The sequence below is a fragment of the Megalops cyprinoides genome, chromosome 10 (genome assembly GCF_013368585.1).
Source record: "Megalops cyprinoides isolate fMegCyp1 chromosome 10, fMegCyp1.pri, whole genome shotgun sequence".
Classification (NCBI taxonomy): domain Eukaryota; kingdom Metazoa; phylum Chordata; class Actinopteri; order Elopiformes; family Megalopidae; genus Megalops; species Megalops cyprinoides.
In genome coordinates, this window is record NC_050592.1 from 27567492 (window position 1) to 27588536 (window position 21045).

At 42.6% G+C, this 21045-nt stretch overlaps 1 protein-coding gene across 3 annotated transcripts in view; it reads right to left on the reverse strand.

Moving 5' to 3' along the window:
• Positions 1-17628, reverse strand: part of znf516 (zinc finger protein 516) — a 42574-nt gene extending 24946 nt beyond the window's left edge. For 2 of the 3 annotated variants that reach the window (XM_036539721.1, XM_036539723.1), the window contains exon 1: positions 15452-15712. The gene's annotated coding sequence lies outside the window, so the exon portion shown is untranslated. Of the gene's footprint in view, positions 1-15451; positions 15713-17603 lie in introns of those variants that run through there. The other variant, XM_036539722.1, reaches the window with a different exon arrangement.
• Between the last annotated feature and the right edge of the window lie 3417 nt (positions 17629-21045).

Consider the following 21045-nt stretch of genomic DNA (forward strand, 5'->3'; position numbering starts at 1 on the left):
AGGGCCTGAGCGGTAAGCAGAATGACCATTGAGTCAAAGACACCCTGATACTCTGCATAACAATCCCACAATCCCTCACTCACCCTAATTAAACAAGACACTCCGGGCTGCAATAAGGAGAGCAAACTCTCAGTCACACTTCCTGCGAGAACACGTACATGAAAAGGCTACGGCAGGTTACAGCAGAGCCAGGGCCATGCGAGCTGGTGAGAACATGTTACATGTAGCCTGTCATACTACAGCGACATACCGTGTCTCCTGTCCTTACTCCCCAAACAGACACTCAGCATCAAAACAAAACTGGCTTCTTTACAGAACTTTCACAAGAAAACAACACATCAAATATTCCCATGAAAAGCTTCAAAAGTTGAACATATGTGCATGTGAGTGTGCAAATGGATATTAGTAAGTGTGTGTGCATGTGAGTATACAAGTACATGCGCGTGTGTGTGTGTGTGTGTGTGTGTGTGTGTGTGTGTGTGTGTGTGTGCGTGCACGTATGTCTTAGGGTAAGTGTGTGTGCATGTATGTGTATTTTAAAACATAGAATTTTATTATATTAGCATTCTAAGTCCACTAATACCTAAATGTAACCAACATTAAAAGCCTCATTTAACACAAATATCTACCCTAATTTGTTTATTGAAAATATGCAGAGCGCCACTTTTATCTTTTGTGGTCAAACTGAATGATATTTTAAGGGGGCTGAACATAAAAATGCAAGCTAACAGAAATTCTCCAGCTTTTGATCCCCAGTGAGCCTTATGTAGATAGGTTTGGCTGTGAAAGTCTTCTCACAATGCCTTGCTGTTCCTCTACTGTGCACTGCGTCGGAATGAGGGGCTTTCCAGGAGGATGACATCACAGCTCTGAGGCTCTTTAGATAAAGCCCACCCGGGGGGCCATCACGCTGGACAGGCAGAGACTACCCCCCTTTAAAATCCTATACATCATTTTATAGGACCACGATAGTGATGGCCCCCCGCAAAATCCTATACCATGCTAGGGGGCCATCAATAGAACCATGCTATTGATGACCTCCTGCCAAAATCCCATACAACATGCAACATTATCCATCCATGCATTCATTTGAATGTGAAACCGGTTTTATTTTACACTCAACATGAGGGGGGGGCTGAAGGAATGGCTATTTTGTCAAACACAGATTTTAGTCTTGTTGCTGGTCTTCTTGTTTCTGGTGATAACCTGATACACCTATTGCTCCCTCATGTTAGTCCACTGTACTTACTTCACAGGACCCAGCAATACAATCTGTATGCACAGCAATAATTCGTAATGGGTATGTACACTTCACACTTATACAGGGGCTATTCACGAAGCTCTCAAGGGCCCAGCACAGCCACCCCTGCTGTTCAATATTTGTGATAGAAAACATCAATATCCTATACAATATAATATATAACTACTTTTATGACTCTCTTCAAAATCTTATCTCAGCACTTGCTTGCAGAAGTGTACCTTCAAAATCGTATAGCATTACTGCTACTGCAACTCTACACTGTCTGTAGGCTTTTGTTCCACCCATCGTAAACCACTGTAATTTGAAAAAATTGTAGTCTTTACTGGGCCACTGTTGCTATCCTCTTAACAGCTGAGAGTTTAAATGGTGTGGAGAGTACTGGAAAACCTTCAGGACAAGAGGTGAGTAGCCCCTCATTACTTCAGAAAAAGTCTCACACCCACAGCCATCACAAACAAAGCCATCCCAATTTTAACACTCCTTACATAATGAGTGTGAATTATGATGAGAATTATAAAAACACTTATAGTAAACTGGTCTTTTGGGCTCAGAGTATTTAATATCCAATAGGACAATCCCATTGTGCCATATCCAATACACTGTGGTACAATGTGACACACTAGCATGATACGATATTTAGGACAGTGCTCTGCAGTTTTGGAGAGAGACCTGGGGGTACCTTTTCACTCCCCTGGGTTCCGCACAAAGTGTGTCAGCAAACGACTGAACGCCCAGAATGGTACATAACAAAATGACTGCAGCAGCGAAATGAAATCACTCGTGGATAAAATTCGATTTAACCCCAAAAACATGGTGTTCCTTTGTAACACTGGGCATTCAATAAAGGGCAAGAATAATAACTCTGTGCCTCTGGCTTTTGGATAAATATATTACAGAGAGAAATCGGAAGATTGAAGAAAAAAGCATAATACTGTCTGTGAGAACCAACTTTTTTTTCCCTCCTTGGAGGAAATTGCCTTATGACTCAGGAAACCTCAGAAGTGAAGTCAAAAGAAAAGTTGGAGTCATTGTTCTGGACACACTTTGTGATAATTATAAACAATTTATATAAAGTATCAGAGTAACAGCAGAGTAGACCCTAAACGATACAAGAGCACTTCTACCTCTTGCACCTGCAATGTCTGTAAAATTGCCAATTCTTTTGGCCAAAACCTCCCACAGAAAGTCCACCTTTAGCTACACATCTGAGCGGGGTCTTTGCAACTTCCTACCAGCGCGCTCAGCGTGCTGAAATCTGATATCTTAATCCTACTGGAATAGTCAAAAGACCACAAGCTCAAACCACAACAAGCCACAGAAGAGCCTCCGTGCTGCGAACACAAACAGAAAGAGGAAGTGTGGGAGTCCAACAGAGGGAGCTTTGAGTGTTTGTAGCTTCTCTCTGGTGGATTACAGATAAAAAAGTATGCTACAAAAGGAAAACAAATTCAGAATATCCCAAGAAGTCATGTACTGAACAGCTGTCTTGGAATAATTTCTTTTTTTACCATTTTTTTTTATCACGTATGGGGTTTGTAATTAAATATAACTCACTAGCACTCCAAATGCAAGAGCCTGTACTGATACACTTGGTACCACAGGGGCCTCTCCTTGGATCTATTTTAAAAAGTCTTGTGAGATGTGTCACGTAGCCTCAAGACGAAACTGCTGTCGAAATGCCGCAAATCTCTCGCAAAACACTGTTATTAACCTGTCAATGAATAAAATACACATATGTATTTTACATGGTATAAACTTACACGTGTTTTATATGTAATTTATAAATGGATAAAACAACCACAAAAGCCTCATGACTACATAGCCATAAAGGCATAGGGATGGAACAGACTTGTCATGCATGTGTGCTGTTGTTAATGCTAAAGACTTGCATTTATATATAGCAAGTGAGAAAGTGACTCCTCTCATCCCCCAGCAAACACGTAACACCCACCTGGGTAATGCACGGCAGCCATTTTGTGCCCAAACAGTCACTGAGGTCGAGAGACACGGATTTAAGTAGGTAATTAGACTGGTGGATGACCGAGGGGCCGGACTGGGAACCAGACTGAAAATGCTGCCAGGACACGAGGTGGCACCCCTACTGTCTGCATTAAGGGCCAAGGGGGTTTTTAATGAGCGGCGGAATCTCTGCCATTGGGTCGTGCTGCAGGTGTTTTCGCTGTGCTTCTTGAAAGTCCGAGATTATGGCCGGTAAAACAGCAAGAGTCGCTCCCGGCACTGTCCTGTGACGCCACAGCCTACCTCTAAATCCTTAAACCTGTTACACAACAAATAAGGCAGGATTAGGCCTATTCTTTCAGCATTTGATGATGCACTGAATAGATCTTTTTTTTTGTTCTACATATTACATGCCTGATCAAAGAGGAAAGATCGGCCTTGCAGAAACCGCACTGTGGAGGAGCTTGTGGAATAAGTATAAATTGCAAGCCGAAGATCCAGGGAGAGTTTGTGCAGCGTGTATATGTGTGTGTCTTTTTTGTATCAATATTACCTGTGGACTGTTGCCAGCATGACACAGCTAGCTGCTCCATGAGACCCTCTAAATATAGAGCATTTACAGGATAGAGGTTCATTCATTCACCTCATGATCTCTCTTGGAGGAAGGGGGTTGGGGTGTCTGTGCACGTGACCTTTGACCCTCACGCCCAAGACTCCGGGCACTGGTGATCATCATCTACTCTATGTTCATATCCATACAGCTTCTCTCATTTCGGGCCCATCACAACAACCAATAATTGGATGATTTGGGAGCTGTCCGAGAGTAATCCGACAGCATTAGCTTTCTCTGTAAATAGAGCGCGGTGGACGGGGGCAGGGATTAGATTCTCAGATGATCCCCTCTCCTCTCCTGCACTTGCCGCTGGAGCCGTTAGGCGGGCAGGGCTGGAGCTCCTCCTAGACCGGAAAACCTCGGCGAGCCGTTCCCCAGGTCATCTTTTCCCATTAGCGCAGGAAATAACACTGCGTGCAAGGTCATGCCCCGTGCCGGCCAGATAAAGACAAGACTCAATATGTTACACCGGAAATAAAAACGAGATGACATTCCACAGTGCTCTGGACGGGCCACATTCTCTGAAACAGCAGAGAGGCACCACAGTTTTCAGCACAGACGACAGTTATTCCCAGTTGTTTACAAAGGTATTACCATGCTTTGGGATACATTTTCTTGAACTGCATGCACTGTGAGTTAGGAGCAAGACCTTAAATTCCACCATGAGGAATGCTAACCAAGCAAACAATTGCGTTCATAATAAAGTATTCTCAAGGGCAAGAGATAAGTCCAGCCCATATTAAAATAATACCCTGTTCTAAAACAAACCACATTTCATTCATCCTCAAGGCTGACAGAGAGGTCTCCACAGGAAGGAAGCAGAGGCTGCACACATACAGGGGGGAAGATAAAGGGGGGACCTCAATCACTTGAGTATTAGAATGTTTGGGCAGCGAAGTGCTGAAGTTGCACCCTTAAGCAAAGCACTTCATCTGAACTGCACCTGCAAATGCCCAGCTGGATAAAGGAATGGCATGTTAAAACAAAATGCAAGTTATGACTAAGAACATCTGTAAAGAAAATAATAATAATAATAATAATAATAATAATAATAATAATAATAGTAATACATTCGACAACAATAAACAATACCCTCCTTGATGTTTATGGATAAAGACTGCCCCTATCACTGCCACATGTGCCTCTCAGCTCCATCCAGGGCACACCAATGACCTTGTGGGGCACTACGGAAGGACGGGGTTCACAGCACCCAGGGATCAATACCATTCATCCCACAACAAGGCTCCCGATCTGGATCGGACATCTGAGCCACCTCAATGGGACGGTTAGTTTAGGGGTAAGCTACACAACACAAGCAGAATAATCAAACATCAAATATATTTTCACATTTCCTCTCGGTTGTTGTTCTTGCTCCGTTTCCGTGTGTTCCCGCCAGAGCGGTTTTAATTTTAACAGAGGCGCCTCGAGAAAAGTTGAGATCAGCACGATGGGGGAAAAAAAGCTTAATAACAGCATATCTCTCATCTGGGGAAACAAAAAACTGGTGTTCGAACTTCAGACGAGGGGCGTAAAAAGGACAATGAAGGATCGATACGTCCATTTCCAGCTATTATTATTGTTATTGCAAAGGCAGTTTTCCGCTTACACGGGCTGTTATTCGCAAAGAAGGGGCTCGTATCTCACTCGCCTCTCTGAAACAGCAACCTCAGGGAGAAGTTGTCGGGAGCGGTGAGAAAGAGCCTTGCCCGACTCAGGTAATCCTACACCGTGAAATCTTATTTTCCTGCGTAAAGTAAAGCAAACAGAACAGGGATCTGGGTCCGGCGGCTGGTTTTATTACTTCTCCCACTCGGCCCCGGGCCCCGGGTCCTGGCCCCTGGCCCTCCAGGCCCATCTGGACACAATGTGGGAACGCGGTGGGGGGTAGAGAGGGGCGCCTCACGTGTTTTTTAAGGACCCATCGGGGAGGAACTGGGCAATGTGCTAGCTCACTTTGTTTGGACTGCGATACCTCCAGCGCAGCTTATCCGAGTGCTGTGAGACACCTCTTTAATAAAGAGGTGCAGCTGTGAGTCTCCATTCAATCTAATCACAGCACACCGGGTCCTTACAATTCAGTCACTGATCTAAGTGTTGTAATGTCAGACTGAGACTTTCACTTTAGAAAAAAGCCATGCTTGTTTAATTCTCCGACTCCAAGTTCAGGACAAAACACACTACTGAAATAAAGGCCAAAGCAAGCATCTACTGAAGATGACTTAATTATGTCAATTTTATTCATAGGCTTTAGTTTAATTCTGAATATGATAAGAATTAAAAGTTCAAGGGCAGCATGAATACTTCTCTGAAGAAAGGGAGAATCTACCTATTTTTAAATGACTGCGAGTGCAATGAATGCAAAATGTATGTGTGAACCAAACTGCATTAGACTTCTTACGACAGCTCTAAAAATAGCCAGAGTGAACACCATTAGCATTAGCTAACTAGCCAGACTGGCACATACGCTTCCTCCCCTATTGTGGACTTTGAACACACACGTTCACGGTCTGACTGCGCGACAGTACGGTGCTGCCGCAGCGCAGCGGAACGACCTCTCCTTTAATCCCCTCCCTCTCCGCCTTCCGCATGAGCGCGTCGGGTGAGGAGATGCACGCTGAAAGCAGGCCTGCTTCCGGGGCCCCTCTCCCGTCTCTGGGGCTAACGTCCGAGAGGGACCAAAAGGGGAACAGGGAGAGTTATGCAGCTGCGCTGACCACTGTGCCTCTCACGTCCCAGAGCTCGTCCACAAACCTACCGCTACACCGCCACAAACCCCCAAATACCCCCGTACCCCCCACCCCCCCACCACCCTCGACCCCTCGACCCCCCCCTGCTTTAAGGCAAGGTTAGCGGGACATCCCTGCCTTATCGACACGCTTGTCCTATTAAATGATTAGCTGTGGCCCAGGGACGTTTCCAGTTTGTTTCTCTAAATTATTCAGACATCCAACATCTCCCCATTTTATGGTTGCAATCAGCAAATTAACTGCTCTTCTTCTGCCACGTCTTCATTGTAGAAGTGTCATCAGGTCATCAGGTGAGATGTCATCAGGTGAGATGCATATTTTCAAAATGTGAGCATAATTATTTTACATTATACATACATTTGGGTTAAGTACCTACGTAAAGGGGCATAGTGTCATATCTGGAAGTTGAACTCATTGCCTACAGGTTTCAAAGTCTGATGTCTAATATCTTAAAGCAGTATAATCTTACAACTAACCACAATCAGAACATATAACATTACAGAGAGCTATTTACTGCACAAACTCAGTTGAAATGAATGCTTCGGTTATTACCATTACATTTAGTGTCAGTACCCTTTACAGCTAGACAGTTTCACAGAATCTCATGGTGCTGATAACACCGGCTGCATTGATTCCACTTCTTCCCCCGCACAGCTGATGTCATCAACTAACGTGACAGCGGTGATGAAACCAGCGGCTTTTTTCCTGGCCGGTAACACTGCAGAGGGGACAGCCTAGAGTTAACAGCAATTGCGCCCCTCTGTATTTCAGCCAAATGATTTTGGGGGGAAGAGGAGCTAGGGACCCACGAGACGTTTGTCCACTTCTTCAAAACGACAGGATTACGGCCCTATAATCCATCTGGTTTGCGCTGAAGATGCCCAGCTGGACCGGCCTTGAAATCCGGTCACGTGACATCTTGCAGAGGCAATGCGTGCATGCTACGCTGGAGCGCCGCAGTACGGTATGTGTCAATCAAAATCACAACTTCCTCCCGATCTATTTCTCAATGCACTGTGATGCAAGGAAGGCGAAACTGCTGAGGTGACACAAACGGAACAGGCCCAGTCCCAAAGCTCACCACGCATCTCGCGGGTGTGTCCTGGGCACAAAGGTGTGGCCGCTGCACACCTCAAAAGCAGTCAGTGACCTGGTCGCAAATCCAGCTCACTACAGTGACTGATTCTTTCCCGGCGTAATTACACTGTATACTTTGCCCTGAATCAACGGGCCCTGAGCAATCCAGGCCAGGAGCAGGCAGACACACTCCCCAACAAGTCTCCCCTAGCGGGGGGAAAAAGAGAAGGATTCTCAGATACCGCAGTATGGCTAATCTAATTATGGCAATAATTATAGCTAATCTAATTATGCTAATCACCCCCACTGTGCCACACAAGCCACACAGCGAGAGCACTTAATTACTGCACCTTATCGTGTTTGTACAGTAAAATAAATAAATAAATAAATAAATCTGCAATGCCCACAAAATGTAAATCTCCCTTGGCGGCACTTCTTTGTTGTTTTTTTTTTTTTGAATCGCAGCATCTGTACTTCATCAATATTCCAGACCTTCACCATCCCCCCCAGCCGATGCATTCTCTGAGCAGGAGGTCCACCCTACAGCCGGGCCGAGCCTTTCTGGGGCAGGACCGGGAGCACACGGGAACAGCGGCTCCGCGCATCGGACGAACGGGCGGAGAGGGAGCGGAGCCCTGGGAGCAATCCCTTTTAATGAGGCGCCCCTCGTGGACACCGAGGCTGGGTAAGGCTTGGCCCCGTGCCCTGCCCGCCTGCAACATGAGCCCCCGTCGTCCCCGTACGGCCCGCGGTTTCATGCACAGGGCTCATGAAATATGAAGGAGGCGCCCAGGTAAGAGAAGACTGCTGAGTGGCACACTGAGAGAGGCGTGGCGGTGGTGTGAGGATCACCGCGCCACTGCCAGGAACACCACAGCAACCTCAAGCACCGGGGCGTATTCATAAGCATTCCGCTGCTCGCGACAGCAAACTCCTGTTGCAAAGCCGATGATTTTTCATAAGCACTGCCTGTTGGCTGTAAAAGACTTTATGAAAATTTATGGGTGCATAATTATTATGGGTACATAATTATGGGTTACTTATGGGTGCTTAATTATTTGTCAACAAGCTTACCCAGAGTGACTGACAAAGCTTATGTTTGTACACATTATCCACACAGCATGTTTGCGGTTGGACATCTGCAGAAGCAATTCAGATAACTTTTTAATCTTTCCAGGGTTACACATCCCGCACCCTTACTACAGCAGGTGCACTCTTCCTCCTGAAGCTTTTGATTGATCTTCAGTGTATTAACAAAATCTTGAGTTCCACATTGTCAGGTTTATTATCAGAAGTTTTCAGTAGTCAAAATCTTCAGTAGTTTGATGAGACAAACAGCTGTAGAGTTTTTCAATCTGAAGACTGTTATAAAATTTTACGCTTAAATAGTTTGCTTTGACAGATCATTTCACATTACTGGCACACTGGCTTTTTCTGTTTGCCTTTTCAAACCGCACGAAAAAAATTGCTCACTATCCTTGTGGAAACTCCTTCTAATACAATTTTTTCAACAAAAATTGAAAAAAATAGAAAATTGAGCTGAATGAATCATTTTCGCTTGTTATAGTTCTGTGCAGGGGAGAAAAGAGCTTAGTTCAACAAACTCTGCTTATAATGTAATTAGTCTATTGAGCAGTGTGTGGAGGGGGGAGAAATCAATACAAGCACAGCGGTGACATCTGGGGCTGACAAAGAACCGGACCCTGAATGAATCCCAGCCCGTTGCCACGCGACACCCAGCTACATCCCTTAAGCTCATTCGCTTCTACCTAAACTCTTAATGATAATTGGTGCACACACAAAAAAATGGCATGCACAGTGCAAGAGTGAACCTCACATGAGGAAGATTGAAAAGAAACTGCTTAAGAAGGCTTAGACCCTTCAGTAGTCAGCAAAAATGATTCATGTGTGGTGTAACACCAATCGAAACACACCCTGTAAACTAATTAGCGGGCGAAGACAGCAATGAGACTGCTAGAGCTTGCTCACAAAAGTGACACCGAGAGGTTCAAGAATGGAACACGTAAATTTATTTATACAAATATTACTTCCCAGAAAAGAGGTTATATTTAAAATTTGAATGATTTGCAGTTTATATGTGACTTTAGACAATGTGGAAAAGTTATTCTAAGACAGAAAAATAAGTGTAGGCCTGTTTCCTGAAGAAACATTCATTTTAAAATGGTGAGAGATAAAAATATATATATATATATATATATATATATATATATATATATATTCTAGCAGCACAAAAATGAGTCAAGGACTTAAGAAGACATCAACTTTTCTGAGTCAGGAGGGAAGCTGTTCTTTATTTGAAAGAAGGAAGGAAAACAAGCCATCAGAATCATCTAACTTCACTCACAACCAAGGGTAACTGAATGGTGTACACGATACAGTGTGGAATGAAAATATCATATCAAGGCAAACCCTGATGTCTTATCTGTGACATGTCCAAGTTGAAGTTTCAGTCCACACTGTTTCTAATCTGAATACACCACTTCAACCTCTTCACCTCGTCCTAACTAGCAGAGAGAATAAACACTCATGACCCGCCTTAATAACACAGTGATGCAACCTCGTAACGGCGGTGTTTGGTGTTGCGGTCGGGGAATTGGGCTTGTATCCAGAAAGCTGCAGGTGCAAGTCCCTTGAGCCGCTGGTACCCTCGAGCAAGGTGCTTACCCAGAACAGACTAAATAAATACCCAGCAAATGGATATTTACAAAATGCAGTGTGGGATACATCATATGTGCATATTAGCAGTCTGCGGCAGGGCCAACAGTACCCCTGCAGCTGCCGAAGTCTTGATGAACTGGAGTCTTTTACAGGCCTCTGAGGGAGCGTGCCAAGTTCGGTGCTTGTTGTTCCATACGGCTGACGCCACACCCTGACCCCTTTCCAAGACACCTGACACTCATCCTTCCCACATCAACCCAACCCTCTGCCACATGGGAGGGGTAACAGCGAGGGCACCAACTGAAGGGCGTCTCACAGAGCTGCCCTCAGAATATTATAAATACTTCACTACCAGCAGGAGACAGCAGACGGCAGCCATCATTTTCAAGGTACTGCAGTATCCATGAGCAAGGGGCTGCCATCCAGGCCTGTATATCCCAGTGAAAATTCCCAGGAGCTACTCTCACATGCAATTTGATTTATTGTGCATTAATACAGCAGCTGTGTCAATAACAGATCAGCATACCATCCTGTTTCTGTACTGGGCCCCTTTCTGCTAACAGTCCACTGCTACATTCACATCATATTTCAGGGTAAAAACCAGGCACAATATATGGATGGTGTAATTTCTTTACTATTGCAGCAATTATTTACGGATATTTACTTTAGCTTTTACCCATTAAAAGACCTTACAAGACTTACAAGACCATCATGGCAAGATACAGAGCATGTGTCACTACTAGTACTCCTATTAAGGCAACTAGTATTACGACTTCTGATAAATTATTATTATTATTATTATTATTATCATTATTATTATTATTATTTCATAATGGATTAAAAACTCTAAATGTCAGAGGCAAAGGAAAACAAAAAATGAGTCTATTCTATGTGAGATTATTATTTTTAATTCAATAAATGCACTGAGCAAAGAAAGGGGGATGGAGCCAAACTCCCTGTAAAATAGATTCCAAACGAAAATCCCACCAAATTAGGACAATATATCTCTTAATCCCTAATCAACCTAGAAAACCCCAGAGCAAACCAATCTCCTCCTGAGACCTCGGCCTGCTCCACCAACCAGGCAATACCAAATGTGGCCTATTAAATCACCCCTGGCACAGGCCCTATCCTACCCCCCTCCTCCCTTAATCCTGAAGATTACCAAATCGTTTTCTTTCGTTCAAATTTTGCCAGGGACCTTGCTTGTTAGCTGCTGGACACGCTCCTGCCGATGGCCACGCAGATCAAGATGACCCTAATAGTGGGATTAAGACACACCTGTTAACCCTGCAAGCACTTGTAAATAATGAAGCCCAAGCAGCACGGATGAAGAGGGAAATCTGTTGTAGCACAGACAGATTTTCCCCCTGGAAAACAACTTCCTTTTGGAAAAAAAAAACCACCCGTCTGCTTCTCTTGTGTTTCCTGTCCAGCGCTTCTCATCTATAATTTAACCCATGCACGTTAAGTCTTTCAGGGCAAAAGAAAAAGAGAAGCTTCGCCTTCATCTGGAAGCCGTACTCAGTTATTCAAATCACCGCTGTATGCAAATGCAGCGGCCTGCTGTTTATGCGCTGAGCTAAGTACGTGCCCTTGCTATGCTACCTGGCTCTTCTTGCATTTACACACAGCGGTGTGCTTATGTACTGAACCTTAGGGCGTGCTCTCCGTCTTGCTCACAGGGATTGCACCAATGCCGATTCATGCTCAGTGGTTTTCTGTTCTGTTCCCAAAACAGGGAGATGTGTTGTGTACTGGTTCCAATCCGGAACTCTGGCCCTGAAGGACATGAGTTTGAACTTGTGGTGGGCCGCTGTAAAGTAGTTAGAAAATTACTTTAGGTGTTTACCCTGGGGAGAGACTTCTGTTTCAAAAAATAACACTACAATAATGAGTACGCTACAGTATAATGAAAATGAACTTATGAGTAACTTGAAAAAGTACAAGTAAAGTAATGAAAGGCAGCCAGGGGTAACATTTTGCACAACTAGATGGGGAACTGAAAGTTCATTTATACAATAAAAATACACTTCATGCTGTCAGCCACAACAGAAGCAAAGGGTGATACTGCTGATAAACTCTAGCAGTAAGGGAGGAAGAATAAAAACAATGACCTTTATTGAACAAATGTAGTAAAGGTACACACCGCGCAGTGCTGAGTCCTACCAATATGCAGGCAGAGGGGACCAGAAAATAAATAAGCTGCCAAAGACGAATGGGTGGTATTGACCTGTTAAGCACTCAAGTCTTCATCCTCGTTTCCAAGTACTGAAGACAAATTACACTGGAGGAGGCAATCAAATAAATTGTTCGCTTCCATCGTGTGTGAGCCACTGTGAAATGTTTCATGAATATGTAAGACTTACAAGGGCTTTCCAATGAATATCAAACTCTCTTCAACCGCAGCACTGAATTAATCTTCCAAAAGAGTTCATAAAGTTTGAAATGTTTCTTTATTGTTGTACTTTGAATGAAAAAATGCAATCTTTCAGGTGGAGCCAGGAATGACTCGAGTTTGATATCAGCCCAAAGATTCACTGCCACACTTGTTCTGTTCTCGAAACTGTGGCACTGCTTCCTCTTTCAGAGAATAGGTGTCTATATTTTCAAAAAAAAAAGTGCACCACAGTGACACAGATGTTAATATCACATGTACTCTGTTGGCTTCTTTTTAAAAAACCCTTTACAGGGTATAAAGACAAGGACTGATACCTCTGCATAGCATTTCAAAGCCTCTGAAAACAGTGTTAATATCTTGTGGTATATCCCCAGTCTACTCGTCCTGACAAAGCCACAACAGCAAAACAAAACTCCTTAAGTTCAACGCAAACAAAGAGACTGCTTTGTATTCCACACAGAACTCCATCTGAATTCAGTAGAGATCAGAGTAATAGCAATGGCTTTACTTTTGTGAGACGAAATGCCCACCTAATAACAAGCAACCAAAGAGGTTTGGGGTTTTACTTTTTTTTTTCTTTACTTGGGCGACCAATCAAAATTTAACACTCACCCTAGCAGCCAAAACAGTGCCATCTTCCCACCAGGATTATGATGAGACACAGACTAACACAATAGACCAAGCCATGCCAATTGGACCATTCTTCTAGCAAGTCTATCTCAGATTTCCCTGGGTAAAATCTGGGGGTTTTCGCAGCTACCAAATACAGAAATTAGTGATTTATTTTCTTAAAAATCCCCTAAAAAACTGACATGGCAACAGATCATCCCGTGAAACAAAAAAAAAAAAAAAAAAAACAAGACCATGTCGGGGAAAAAGGACAAAAAACCCTAACATACTTAAAATGGCCCAATCAAATGTGGTACCTTGTCTACCTTGTTATCATCCAAAAACCCCTGTGTAAGTTTTTTCTTGTGGGACAGAGAATGACAGAGTACTGGATTGCTACTCGTTGGTTTCAAATGACCCTAAGGGAATTCTGTGTTCTTTATTCAACCATCCCTTTTCAAACTTAACTAAAAACTCCATGTCTAATCTTCTTTGTCTTAACAGTCACCCTCCTGAATGACCAATGAGGAAAGCACTAGAGGTCTGGTGGCTGGAGAGCGTGGTCTGAGTCATAACTGCAAGGCACAGGACAAGAAACCATGCTGCAAGAACTCACTGATGGCTTCTGTAAATTCCTGCTTGGAATAAGATAATATATCTTCATACCACAGCATACCCAAAGAATACCTCCAGTCGCAGAACTACACACAATTGACAACTAAATGCTTCAGTGTTCAACAGCATTCCTCTGCATTCCTCTGTAGCCAAAGGGGGTTAATTTTGAGGTCACAGAAATCTAGTTAGTGCAGTCCATTTCCAATTCATTCGGAATATATGGAACGGATTTGTGGAGGGCAACCCTAATCAGCTGCATTTAGCAGTTTCAAAAAATTCTTCACATTCTTCAGTGAAACAATTTAGCCATCCAGTTCGCAAGGGGGTTCAGTATAGACTGAGGAGGTTTTGTTCACAGGAAGGACACTTGCGAAACGGCCTCTACATGTTTTACATCTGGAATTATGGTTAACTGGTGTTATACCACCTAATCTTACTTTTAAATATCATGAGGCCACAGTGCTGGTAATGGTTGGGTTTCAAATTCAGCAACTCAAAGGATGTTCATTTTTAAGGCGAACATTTCGAAATGCCATGCCACAGACCTGTTTTTGCCTGACATAAATCAGAAAGTCAAAATTATTGAGCTGCCACTGATCGAGCCTGCTTACATACTTGTCATAATACTAATTTATTATTTGTTGTTGTTGTTTTAACTATTGTAAATTTTAACTGATTTCCACAGGTCCGGTGATGTGTATAAATGCAAGAAAAGCCTTGTTTGCTTGTTGATGTGTTATTGGTTGCAATATCCGTAACTAACAGTAGGTGGCACTGAAGAAAATTAAAATAGGTTAAAATCGGTTAAGAAGGTATAGTTATTATTACACGCCAAGTTCTGATTAAACTATCCAGGAGGATGACAGATGGCTCATATTGACCAATCACTTTATTGTTCTCCTACTGTGCCATATGTCTGCAAAAATGTCTACCAATGAGTAGACAGTATAGGTGTATTTGGTATCTTTGGTCTAATTTAACGTTTTAAATTGAACCTTCGAATAAAAACCGACATACAATAATATTTTTCAGTATTGCTTCTTTTACATCAACCTTAGTTTGCAGCATAAAACCAACAACCAGAGACAGCGCTGTAGGTCAAAAAGTTAATAAACACTGCACGCCAAATGACTATCCAAAATGATGAGCCAGCTTTCGAGCCCTTGAAAACAATATTTAAAAGTCAGAGCACTTCGTGCAATGAGTCTCTACTCGTAAAGTACAAGACTATGAACAAGCAAGCGATAACACGATGACAATACATGAAGACGTAGAGGAACGGTGAAAGACGGTGTAAAAGAATGTACGGGGACATAAAAAACGAGTACCGCTCCCTCACTCTAATACCACTGTGAACCTTTACAAGCTACGAAAAGGAATTAAACAAAACTTCCAAAATAACCACTTCCCTAATGCCATAACACTCTTGGCACCCGAGAACACACCCCTCAAAAGATCATCCTGAAATCTTAGCAACATAACTTCCTTACCAGACTACGTCGATTCAGCAAGACAATAATATCCCTCCTTGGGAACAGATATATCCATACATCCGCACGCACACTTGACTCGATTGTAGATATTGCGGGAGTGCCCTACAGTCTTCTCGATCTGAACGTCTTCCTCTTCGCTCTTCTTTCTATTCGACTATATACTCCCATCGCATGGTAAATTCCTGACGCGCGGTCTGTCCCTCGGCACCACAAAGGTTATAAGTTTTGTACCCTGCTTGTCGTTACTCGCAGCCTCACTTCCTCTGCCGATTCACTTGCATTGAAAGAGTAGACTGGCGTGACGTCCTCGCAAGTGAGCACGGATGACAAGTGGCTCTTGGGGGGGGGGGGGGGGGGGGGGGGGGGGGGGGGGGTTCTGAGTGTTTGACCAGATGACTACAAGCACAAGCTACTGTCAGGTAAAAGCAACGGCAAAAGCAAAAAAGCTCACCATCCGTTCAAACACCGACTTCCGTGTTTAGACGTATTTGTCAATAATATGAGCTATTAAAATATTCACTCTAGACACACAATGCCTGCTATTGTTATCTTAACGCACTTGTTTATATGATTAACTGCCATCGCCATAAACAGTACATCAGGGGTGCTCCTTGTAGGTTACCGGTATGCACTGAATAAAATCTTATTTCTAAAACGATGTAAAATCCTGACATCATTGTAAGAACGCAACGCTTTGGAGGAGAACAAAATAACTCACCTTTCATACTCGTGTCTACATTCTTTCAGTGTGATACCTGTATTTCTAATGTTGAAATGCTCAGTCTGCGGATGAAATAACAGACCGCGGCGTTATCGGGCGAGACTAAGAATCATATAGACCGTGCAGTTAATCTAGTTACATCATAAAACAGCTGGTTCTCACCGTAGACACAGTAGGTAGGCTACTGTAAAAATGTCTAGACCACTTTTAGTGGGACGTATTAATTATGTCTGTTTCAAGGCAATTATAGCAACACCAGTTTTCGCTCTACACATGTTAAGTGCACTTGTCTTTGTTCGCGTGGTACAATTACACTGGATTGCAACAACACTCGCATTTCCCATATGTGAATTTAAGGGAACGGTCATTGTCTTAAAATTAATCCAGAAATGAGACAAACGGTTGACCAAAGCATGACTGTACAGGGGTGCTCGATACAGTCTTGTCGACGGCGACCTATCCGACGTAGCCTTTAACACCATTACGTAATACATTAGCTATCGGTCTTTTAAAAGTAACAAGTATTTCTGAAATTTTCGAGGATGAGAATCGATGTCATGTACACCTCTTCGAATATGTCCACACCGGAGAGAACACATAATAATGGCAACATTAATGTACAGCCATTGCCATCTCATAAGGATCCTGTCAGGAACATCAGGAGTTTAAGACTACCCCTCCCCAACACATACACACACACACACACACTCACCCTTTGCATCCCGCCCCCACCCCCACCTCCACCTCAAAGTCCCATGGCTAATTTTCTCAAACTCTGTTCCTTTTCTTCTGCCGTTTGTAAGGACAGTTCTAGTAAAAGAAAGCGATGCGAAAAGTCTTCGTTTGAATTCCGGCACTTACAGATATTTGCTTAGTGTTACACTCTGTTTGTGCCATCGCCCCACTCGTGATTGAGATGTGACTGTCGTTGTGCTCCGTATAGTTAAAACAAAATCATAGCAAGGTAATGATTATATCTGTACGAGTTGCAACTTCCTAAGATAGAGAAAGGAATATATGTCCCTAGGTCTAAACTGGTTTGCGCAGTCAAGGTGACGACATTAAACATAACGTTAACGATTATACACATACACATTGAATGAATAATATTTTAAAAACGCACGACTAATTTAGAACGACTGTTGTTCTGCTCACGGTTTTATTCGTTTATTCGTGCAACCGTTTCGACTTAATAATGGAAGGACCGTCACTGCTACGCAAACTATACAGTATGGCTTTAAAGGGGATGCCACTGAGTGTAACGCTGCAACACCAAAACGATGCATTTCTGGTAAAGGAAAGTTTATCATTTTTGTTTCATATCGTTAAATGCCAATTATTTGGGATAGCAGCGTGAGTCCGAGTATTTTAGAATAGCATCGCACAACAAAGAATAGCAGACAGCAGCAACATAATAATCAAACTTACCTTCTTGTTATATTCAATATTTCAGAATGGACAGAGCTATAAAGAAGAAAAAAAGCTGAAGGTGAAACCATGCGCTGTATCTAGAACTGCACACGAATGAGTCGGATCCATTATTCCAAAGGGGATTACTTTAAATCAGGCGTACGTATCCTGACCAAAATTCAAAACAACCCTTTCCTCATTTTGACTGTCGTAACGAGAAGATGTTGTCTAGAGTCGATCGAGACCCACGATGGATAATCCACTTTTTAAAGGAATGCAGGTTGTGTTTGCACGTCAAATGTTGTCGTGCTACACCTTTTGGAGGCAACGGATGGTTTCTTCCGCACTCACTATCTACTGTTGTCTCATCAGCATAAAGTTCTTACATTGCAGGGAAACTGATTTGAACCCTATGAGCGCACGTAATGTGCAATACATTTACTGTGTACTTTGGGGTAGTTCTGACACATTTCAGTAACAGTTCCCTTATTGTTTGTAAGTGGTTATATTGACATAAGACGTTCAAACGTATTAGCTAATTGCTGCTAAATTATTCATTGCGTTGATTTTGGGTGTGCTCATATCCTGAGATTCAAAATGAGTTTGTCTCATAGGCCTACAATTACGCATCTAAACATTAAGCAGGCTATGTGTTGTGTTTGGAAATCATCTCCGTGCAAATATATATAGATATGTATATATAGTTTTTAGTTTATTTATCTTATTTGGAGCATACATTTTACAGGAAATGTATAATATACATTTCCTGAAAAAAAATAATATACATATAAAAACAGTTTATTTGTAAATGGCATATCCGTTACTTTTCCTTCAGGTAAGGTTTCTGAAAACGAAACCCTGAATGAGACGTTTGTTAACCATCGGCGTGACCTTCTCCGTGATTGACCAGTGGTGCTTTTTGCTCTGCCGCAATCTAAATTTGCAGTTGCCTACGATGAAAGTAACGTGTACATGTCGAAACGTCCGAAACTTGACAACATTTGACAAGATAGCAGGAACGTGGTAGCAAACGCCATTGCATGGTTGTTTTGTGTCATTGCTCTATATGTAAAGAATGCCGAATGTTCATAAAAGACTGTACAGGAAGAAACGCTGGAGAAATCAAGACTTGAATGGCATCCAAACATTGTCCAAATGAACAGGTCGGCTTTTGAATGTTTGAGTGGGATTGGAATTTGAGCCGATTTTAATTTTTTAGGACAAACACTGTGGAACATTCATTGGAAAAAAGGGCTTTATTATTCTATTTCAATCCTAGCACTTCTTGCCAGGGGTCTTAGATTTGCAAGCAAGACGACGAGTATTTGTCAGATCCATTAATACCTCTTCGTTATGTAGTTACAGCAAATAGATGTTTTCCCCGAAAGGAATGCAACTTTAGTTTGTGTTTATGCAGTAATTACCTGCATCATAAACAGGCAATGCTAATGACAGCTTTACCATTGATGTTGTTAAGATGGCTTTGGGGTAAGGCGGAGCCTAAACCTTGTTTCAACAGACATTGTTCCTGAGCAGTGCTGTGCTCATTATACCTCTAAATGTGGATATACTTCCCATTGTCTTCTTCCTGACCCTGAAATTTTTTCAGTAACTGGCTGCTTACTGTCCCTCCCTCTACCAGCAGATTTGTCTGTTTTAAGAAAGAAAACGTCAGAATTTTGAATATATGTTTTCATGAGTCATGAGATGTTCACCATCTCCTTGCAAGGGTGTGTGTGTGTGTGTGTGTGTATGTGTGTGTGCGTGCGTGTGCATGTGCACTTTTATCTTTCAATTTTCTTCTTTACAGATTTCACAGATTCGAAGACTATAAAGCATTTTATTTTAGTGACACTCTGCAATGGCAGGTCTGCGATACCTCTATCCGTTATCAAATGATGAGTTGAAAGAAATGAACTCCTTGTGCCATTCTGTTAGCCATTTGGTCCCATTTCCCCAAGAACAACTATCATCCTCTAGCTTGTATGTTCAAAGCATGCTGCTGTTCATTTTACATGCTGGCTTCAGAATTATGGTCTGTTTCTTGCTAATATAGATGTCGAGCATGCTATCTGACATGGAAATTACATGTCAGATAAGTAATATGTTAATTATATGCTTATTATTTTTAGCCTTGAAAATTGGACACACAATTCCTATCCATTGTACTAAATAATATGATGTACGAGATGTAAAAATATGATAAAACTATTTTCCTGTATTCCTCGAAATATATTGTACAGTTTTTAATAGAACAGCTTGTAAGGGACATCTGCTATGTCTTTATTGTGTATATGTATTAGACTGTAGTGGAACAGACAAAGCGTCTGTGTCGAGGAGCTTCTATAAAGACAGTGATCTTAGCTGACCTAATTTGCTCTCACCCTTTACAGGCTATTTATGACATTCCCCATTTATTCTTTTAGCTGGGTAGCTAGGTAATACATTGTGTGGTTACAGAGGTCCTCCTCCAGACTGTGTTTCATTAATATTGAGTGTGTTTTCAGGGAGCAGTGTAGGTGTAACTTTCAAAGGTCTTTCAAAGTTTGTGTTTTGAATACTATATTATTCATTTACTTGGCAGAAGCCTTTATCCAAGAAGATATGTACAGCATACAGTTTACACATTGTATGTCTGCACAGCTTGATATTAACTGAAACAATTAAGTTTAGTACATTGTTCCTTACCTGTTAATAGCAAACCTGTCACGTTTTGTGTACAGCTCCCAGTCTTTAACCATTTTGCCACAACTCTACCGTACAGGATGTGTTGGATTCAGTGGTAGCTTCTGATGCTATCTGACGCAGTCTCCAAGCAGAGAAGATAGGGTGGGAGTCTATGAGCACACAGAGTAAACGTGTTACAGTAGAATTGTGGTGCTGGATTTCCCCTGAGTCACTGCTTAGGGCCTTGCGTTCATGTCTGCCATTAAAAGTGTGCAGAGTGCCGGTGTATTTCAACACAAACAGCACTTGATCCTGCCCTCTAAGAGTGTGGTGTGAATTGCAAACACATCGTGAGATGTTCTAGATAAATTTACAGGCGCCATGCTCATTACCTATCCCCTTGTCACTTGTTAACTGTCTGCACGTGGCTTGTCTCTTAACTGCAGGGGAAAAAATAACAACACATTAGCATGGCATGAAATAGCATGTTCTTACCACTCTCAGTAGCCTTCCAGGTCAGTATTCATCCCCTTTTCACGCACAGCTTCAGTGTGAGTATTAGAGCAAATAGGCATTTAATCCATTGCAATTAAATTATCCCCTTAGAGTGACAATCATTTGGCTTCATTATAAACCTCAGCCCTGTTGAACGAGGTGGGTTTGAGAGTCACTGTGCGCTGGAGGTGCACTGAACAGGTTTCATTGTGCAGGGGAGCTCGTTAATGTGTGGTGATGTCACCCTTCAGATTCACGGACAAAGACCTGGATTAGCCCCCCGACGCACAGTGCTGTG